Source organism: Dendrobates tinctorius, unplaced genomic scaffold, assembly GCF_039654945.1.
Source record: "Dendrobates tinctorius isolate UK_male_01 unplaced genomic scaffold, ASM3965494v1 ptg000138l, whole genome shotgun sequence".
Classification (NCBI taxonomy): Eukaryota; Metazoa; Chordata; class Amphibia; order Anura; family Dendrobatidae; genus Dendrobates; species Dendrobates tinctorius.
Genome location: NW_027361806.1, coordinates 14,426,199 through 14,434,776, shown reverse-complemented (window position 1 = coordinate 14,434,776; position 8,578 = coordinate 14,426,199).

The following is an 8,578-nucleotide window of genomic DNA, read 5'->3' as shown; positions in this document are numbered from 1 at the left end:
ATCTGTGCCACCGGCTAAGCTGGAGAAATGGATTAAAAAAATATAAAATGTGGCATATTTGTATCCTGTTTAGTGATGAGCGAGCGAGCTCGGATTAGGTGTTATCTGAGCATGCTCGTGTCCTTTTTCAGCGTGCTCGAAACCAATGCTTGAGTCCCCGCCGCTGCATGTCTCAGGGCTGCTCGACAGCCACAACACATGCAGGGATTGTCCGTTTGTTAGGGCCCCTGTGCAAGAACAGTATATGGGCCCTTTGCAGTCTATAGCTCATCATAATGCACAATTCCTCCTGCTTTGGAGGTGATAGTTTCCCCCTGACCTCTTGGACCCCTGCGGCTGTACAGGTTGCATTAATGATACGTCCGCCCCTGGACTCCATAGCAAACAATACATCAGTTTTTGCATTACTTTCCTTCCAGATTTTCACTGCTGCAGAAAAATAGGGAAAAATAAAAAGGCGGATGGACTGATAAATGAAAACTGGCCTTTAAAAGGCAACCTATCCAAGGTTACGCTAAAAACTGATTTGAAAATGGATGCAAAGTTTGCAAAATCCACTTAAAAAAAACAAACGTAAATGTACTTGGAGCCCTTCAGACCTGGGATATCTAGAAAAGTAGATGCTCCAGCATTTATCCACAATGGGACGCCCAATAGACTCAAGGTCTGTGCATGACGTCTCAGATAAAGTCAATGGTGAACCTAACGGGTAGGCAGGAGATTTGTGTCCCGACCGGAAACGATTTTGCTACCTTTTCTAGCAACTGTGTGAGCAGAGTTGAGTTTGTCAAGATTTGAGACATTACCAGGCAGTGTTGGACTGGGGTGCCAAGGGCCCACCAGTTCAATTGACTTTGGGAGGGTCCCACTTTTCACCTGCATAGAAATATTACACGACCCTGGTTCACAAATTTATCCATATCTCTAAAATAATAAACTGGGTTAAGCTTGGTTAATAAGTGATGAGATGCTGCTTTATTCTGTATAGAGTGAATCAAGTGAATTATGACAAGTACTGCCCATACAGTAAGGTTGGGGGCTCAGATCTGCACAGGGGCCCACCAGGGGATTCCCCAGTCCCCCTATGGGCCAGTCCGGGCTTGTTACCAGGTGATATTGGTTGCCTTTTTTTTTTCTTCTGAGTGCAGATAAATACAATATATCCTCCATATCAATAATTCCTGGTTAATATGCAAAATGCAAGTGACCTTTTATTTCCAGGCTCGGTCCTATTGGGCTGACACTGAGCAGAGCCGTGCGGTGTTCATTCATCTGTGATCAGCAGAGATATTGGAAAACAATCAGGAAAGTTAAATATCCCAATGACTAGCTGTCCGCATGTAAATACAAGTGACAATTAGCGCACGGCTCATCAGTCACTGAGTGCTCTCCTCCAGGTCTCGGGCAGCGGCGGACGCCTTTTACGCGGGTTTTGTGGTTCAGGGGCTATTACTCCTTGTGAAGCCTGAAGGTGGCAGTTTAGTTCATTCCCGGGTACACTTAATGATCCATTCTGGGATTGCTCCGCCACCTCTCCGGCACACAATACAGGACCGAAATCTTCATAAACTTGACAAGCCCCCCCAACCCCTAACCTTCTCATCTTGCTTACTGAATCCGGAATAAAATTAAGCGAAGTTTACTTACTTGTTTAAATAAGAATAAATGTCACATTTCAGACAGAAGGAGAGGAATCCGTCCACCGCTGACCTATTTTCCCTCTGTGATTTCGGAAAAGGCGAGATTAGCATGGATATTGCATTTTCAAGGACCTCGCCACTATTAAATAGACTGTTAAGTGCATTTTATGGCTCAAGAGTCTGTTCCCTGCTCAGTACAGGAGACGCGCTAAGTTCATCTGTAGCTGCTACATTGAACATCCACTGAATAAAAAAGTCTTCCATGGGAGGTTAATACCTGGTGCAGCCTCAGTACATAATCCAGGTCATCGCAATCCTTCCCACGCCAAGATCTTTTATTTCTGTAGCGCAAGAGTGATTCAAGGTGATGGGTGCTGAGATTCTGTGGAATGGGAAGGGTTCATACCTTCCCTACCTGCCCATCAACGGAAACTTCAGTACCAGGGCATCAAATGAGCAATCACAATGGGGGGGGACATTAAAGGGGTGTGAAGGAATTATTATCTGTGCACAATATCGGCGATAACTTCTAGATCAGACGCGAATGGAGCGATGGTCGCGCATGCACACCTTTCAGTGTCTATGGGCCTACTAGAGATTTGGGAGCCCCATAGAAAATGAATGGTAACAGCACTGTGCATGGTTAACTCATGATCATTTCCAATGGGGAAAAAGTTCCTTGTTTTAGGAATCGATGGTGGGTCTCAGTAGTCAGACCCCCACTAATCTATCCCATGGATAGGTGATCATTTTATCACACAGCAAATCTTATTTGAAGAGAGAAGCGCCAGTATTTGATGACTAGAATTGGTGCAGGAAATCCTTCTCTAAAGAAAAGGGGTGGGGAATTGGCTCCTGGAACATGGAAGGGTTCTACAAGGATAAAACAGACAAGTCCGAATGTCTGGGATGGTTACGGCTTCTCAGGGTTTTATTCCCTCCAGCTTGGTGGTGAGAACTTTCTGGTCCCACCGTTTCCTATGGGATTGACCTTGACATTTGCCTCATCAGTGGTTGAGCTGGACGCTTCATAAACACATTCCGTGCAGCATTACTAGGAATGGGACATCAACTGTGTCCAACTCATGTATAAAACAAATGATACAGGGGCGGACGTCATTGGGGCAACCAGGGCAGCTGCACAGCGGCCAAGAGATAAAGGGCCCACTGGCACCACTAAGGCTGGTGGACTTGTGCATTACGATCAGTTATTGGATTACGATCACGATAGGTAACTGGGACAACCAGATGTATAAAAAATAGAAAGCACTGGAAATCGATGTATATAATGGAGATTAATGTCGGCACAACTTTATTTATTTAATAAAACGTTTCAATAAAAGTTCTCTGCTACCACTTAAGGTACCGTTACACTTAGCGACGTAGCGACGCACCAGCGATCCCGACAACGATATGACCTGGTAGGGATCGCTGGTGCATCGCTACATGGTCGCTAGTAAGCTGTCAAACAGTCAGATTTACCCAACAACGCAGCAACGATCCAGCGATCCGTATAACGACCTCGGCGGTTGTTGGGACCTTGTCACACAGCAGCGATTCTGATGACTCCCGCCTGCGTCCCTGAGTTCTGAGTCGCCAACGAGGTCGCTCGTCGGCGTCAAACACAGCAATGCATGCTGGCCAGCGGGACGCCAACAATGAGAAAATGGCCCAGGACATTCGAGCACGATCAGCGACATCGCAGAGGGGGCCTGGTCGCTGCTAAGTGTCACACCTAACAAGATCGAGATCGCTAGCGAGGTCGCTGTTGCGTCACAAAATCGATCTCGCTATGTGTCCGTCTCTGAGCACAGAAGCATCTCGTCACCTCTCAGCAGGAAGTCCCAGCATGATCTCAAACCCCCCAGTGAGCAGCTGTTTTATGGCCACGTTCACACATTCAGTATTCGGTCACTATTTTACATCAGTATTTATCAGCCAAAACCAGAAGAACAATCAGAGGAAAAGTATATTAGAAACCCGTCACCACTTCTGGATTTGTCTCTTGGTTTTGGCTTATAAATACCGATGTCAAATACAAAACGTGTGAACGTGGCCTAACAGTCAGAAAAAATGCAAGTATGTTTTTTAAATCACAAAATGGAAACGAGCAGTGAACGTTGGTATATTAATCTCAGATCACAGACCAGACCCCTATATAAATACCTGACCCCAGACTAGACGCATAACTTAAAGAGGTTGGTTGCCTGGACAAAATAAAACTTTACCCAGAGGACAGGATCACAGAATCAGTAAAATTACCAATCACTCTCACCTACCGGAGCCCACCTCGATCCCGCGCAGGCAGCACCATGGACTGTGCAGAGGCATAAAACAGTGGTGTCACTAGTGATTAGCTGCAGCGGTCAGGTGATTTGAGGAGCTTGGCATTGGATGTTTTATGATGATGTACTGCTCAAAGTCATCTCACCGCTGCAGGTAATCATAGCCTGCAGCAGTCCAGGGACTAGTAGAACAGTAACTTCACCACGTCCAGTTTCGGCACAGACAATGGAGCGGCCTGCGCTGAATCCAGGTGGGTGCTGGTGAGTATGACTGAGTTTGTTATTTTTTTTTTATAGTTTCTGTCCCTTGGGCAAAGTTTTATTCTGTCCAGACAGCCCCTTTTAACCCCTTCAACAACTTGGATTTTTCCATTTTTTGCATTTCTGTTTTTTGCTCCCCTTCTTCCCAGAGCCATAACATTTTTATTTTTTCCTCAATTTGGCCGTATGAGCTCTTGTTTTTTGCGTGACGAGTTGTACCTTTGAATGACACCATTGGTTTTGCCATATCGGTTACTGGAAAACGGGAATAAAATTCAAAGTGCAGTGAAATTGCACAAAAAAGTGTAATTACCCAATTGTTTTTTGTTTTGTTCTTTTACCATGTTCACTAAATGCTAAAACTGCCCTGCCATTATGATTCTCCAGGTCATTATGAGTTCATAGACACCAAACATGTCTAGGTTCTTTTTTATTTAAGTGGTGAAAAAAAATTCAAAGTTTCTTTACAAAAAAAAAAAAGTCATCATTTTCTGAGACCCATAACGTCTCCATTTTTCGTGATCTGGGGCTGGATGAGGGATTATTTTTTTGCGCGCCGAACTGACGTTTTTATTGATGCTATCTTAGTGTAGATATAAGATATTTTGATCACTCATCATTGCATTTTAATTCAATGTTGTGACGGAAAAAAAAATGTAATACTGGCGTTTTGATTTATTTTCTTGATACGCCGTTTACCGATCGGCTTAATTATTTTTATATATTGATAGATCAGGGGATTCTGAATGCTGTGATAAGAAATCTGTGTGTAATTTTTGTATTGTTTTATTTTGATGGGGGGATGATTTGAACGTCTATATATTTTTTAATTTTTTAATATTTTTTAAAACATAAAAAAAATCATCCGATCGCTTGTGCTACACACAGCGGGGCTGCAGCAGAAGCAGAAAGGCTCACTTGCTAGGAGTGTCTACTGCTGGACGACGCTCATAGCGATTCGGTAATGACAACCACAGGGGTCTGCTACAGACTCTGGGTTATCATGCCAACCCATCGGCAACCCGCGGTCATGTGACACGGGCGCCAATGGACGGGATTAGTGACGCGCGTCCTTTGCAATCATGTTAAATGCTGCTGTCAGAGATTGACAGCGGCATTTAGCAGGTTAACAGCCGTGGTGGGATTGTGATTCCACCCATGGCTGTTAGGGGCACATGTCAGCTGTTCAAATCAGCTGACATGTGCTGGAAAAGTTGCGGGCTCATCGCCAGAGCCCATAGCAAACAAGGGGAGCCCACCTTAGAAATATCTATACGTCTAAGGTTGGAAAGAGGTTAATTCAGAAAAATATCCAAAATTGACCCCAGAGCAGACTGTATACCAGACCTCCAGCCCGGCATTGCTGTGCTGGGTCACGATTTTGTGACGCAACAGCGACCTCGCCAGCGATCGAAAGTCCAGGGCCATTTTTTGATCGTTGGTGTCCCGCTGGCCAGCATGCATAGCTGTGTTTGACACCATAGCAACGATGAACGACCTCGTTGGCGACTCAGAACTCACGCTATCGAGGTCTGAGTCGTCAGAATCGCTGCTGTGTGACAAGGTCCCAACGACCGCCGAGGTCGTTATACGGATCGCCGGATCGTTGCTGCGTCTTTGAGTAGATCTTCCTGTCTGACAGCTTACTAGCGACCAGGTAGCGACGTACCAGCGATCCTTACCAGGTCGCATCGTTGTCGGGGTCGCTGGAGCATCGCTATGTGTAACGGTACCCTAACTCTGTCCATAGTCTTAAAAAAAAAGCACACTGTGCTTTACACGTATGTCACCACATAATAAACCATGTTACACTTAAAATGTACCCGTTTATCAGGAAGGGATGCAGGGTATGAATCCCGACACACCCTTACAGTTGCAACACTGCAGAGTCATGACCCGGTGCAGTGCCCTCAAAGGTGAACAGGATCTAAGAGAGAGAAATTTACAGACTTCTATCTTTTGGATTGATTTATTAAATATTAGCCTTTATTTTATTTATTTTCATGTGCTGGTGTTGCCCCCTTCCCAGCAACTGGGTGAAAACTATATAGAATCAGGTAACTGATCTAATGAGGAACAGAAAGAGTGACTCTTGCTAAAGCCAAACCTCCGACTCTTCGATTTCCCTGACTTCCGACTCTTCAGCACTGGTCACTACTGAGTATGTACAAAAAGTGCAGCACAGATTCATGGCAACTAAAAGCCGAGATCCTCAGATCAGGAATAGAACAGACGTTTATAGGACATTTCATTACTTTCCCAAATTCTTATGAAAATATTTACATCACATCCTGCATTGTACTACTGCACCCAATGTATTATATATTGTAGGATTCGGATACTATACTAACTCAGACTTCACTAAAATGGACACCAACTCTACAGCCCTGGCTAACGCTACGGAGTCTGACCTCACTTCCTTAATAGAACATGATATAACTCCAGACCACTACAGGATCATTAATGTAATGCATGTACACAGTGACTGCACCAGCAGAATAGTGAGTGCAGCTCTGGAGTATAATACAGGATGTAACTCAGGATCAGTAATGTATGTACACAGTGACTGCAGCAGCAGAATAGTGAGTGCAGCTCTGGAGTATAATACAGGATGTAACTCAGGATCAGTAATGTAATGTATGTACACAGTGACTGCAGCAGCAGAATAGTGAGTGCAGCTCTGGAGTATAATACAGGATGTAACTCAGGATCAGTAATGTAATGTATGTACACAGTGACTGCACCAGCAGAATAGTGAGTGCAGCTCTGGAGTATAATACAGGATGTAACTCAGGATCAGTAATGTAATGTATGTACACAGTGACTGCACCAGCAGAATAGAGAGTGCAGCTCTGGAGTATAATACAGGATGTAACTCAGGATCAGTAATGTAATGTATGTACACAGTGACTGCACCAGCAGAATAGAGAGTGCAGCTCTGGAGTATAATACAGGATGTAGCTCAGGATCAGTAATGTAATGTATGTACACAGTGACTGCACCAGCAGAATAGAGAGTGCAGCTCTGGGGTATAATACAGGAGGTAACTCAGGATCAGTAATGTAATGTATGTACACAGTGGCTGCACCTGCAGAATAGTGAGTGCAGCTCTGGAGTATAATACAGGAGGTAACTCAGGATCAGTAATGTAATGTATGTACACAGTGGCTGCACCTGCAGAATAGTGAGTGCAGCTCTGGAGTATAATACAGGATGTTACTCAGGATCAGTAATGTAATGTATGTACACGGTGACTGCACCAGCAGAATAGTGAGTGCAGCTCTGGAGTATAATACAGGATGTAACTCAGGATTAGTAATATACTGTATGTACACAGTGACTGCACCAGCAGAATAGTGAGTGCAGCTCTGGGGTATAATACAGGATGTAACGCAGGAACAGTACAGGATCAGTAATGTAATGTATGTACACAGTGACCACACCAGCAGAATAGTGAGTGCAGCTCTGGAGTATAATACAGGAGGTAACTCAGGATCAGTAATGTAATGTATGTACACAGTGTCCGCACCAGCAGAATAGTCAGTGCAGCTCTGGAGTATAATTCAGGATGCAACTCAGGATTAGTAATGTACTGTATGTATGGGGCGCCCTCGCTCGCCCAGGGCAGCGGGGTACTCGGTACCGGGCCGGTGTCAGGCGGGAACGTGTCACAGCAGCGGCGACCCTGTCCGTGGCCCTGGACGCCCAATATCAGTGGCGGTGATGTTAATGGTGTTAGAGTTTATATGAATAGTTCGTGACGCCACCCGTGGTGTTTGGCAAGTCAGATGTTGAGCCAACGCTGCATGCAGATCCGCTGGGACTGATGGTGTGGTGCAGCAGAGATGGTATAGCTCCCCACAGGCGGAGCTGTAGTCCCAGGGCAGTGTAGGTGCAATGGATGAGGAGAGGCGCAGAATGGTATAGATGTTGTTACTCAGGTGTAGCGGTGCTGGAATAACTGGAGGACACCAGAGTATGCGGTTCCAAAGCTTTACTCACTGTTTGCAGTTCACACCACTGCCTGCCTCCGTACTGTGTTCTCCGGGTCAGGGCTCCAGCCAACCTCCAGGCAGGATAGGATTCTCCCTTCCACACTCCGCCAACATGTACCTTACTGAACGACTCCTCCAAAGCGCCTTTAGGTGCGAAGCACTCCAGTACTTAGTTACCCTGGAATGCCTCTCTCTAGGTGTTCCTAGTCTTTACTTGTGTGACAGACAGCTGTAGCCTCTATCGGGGACTCATCTCAGAGTCCTGGCTCGCAAATCGGTTGCTGTTGTGTCCCAAGTCTATGATGGGAGCAAGGCGTTAGCGGCTCACTACTCCTCCGGTGTCTGTTGCCGGACATAAAGATCCAATCAACCTCGGGGACCGGGCCCCGGCCTTTGC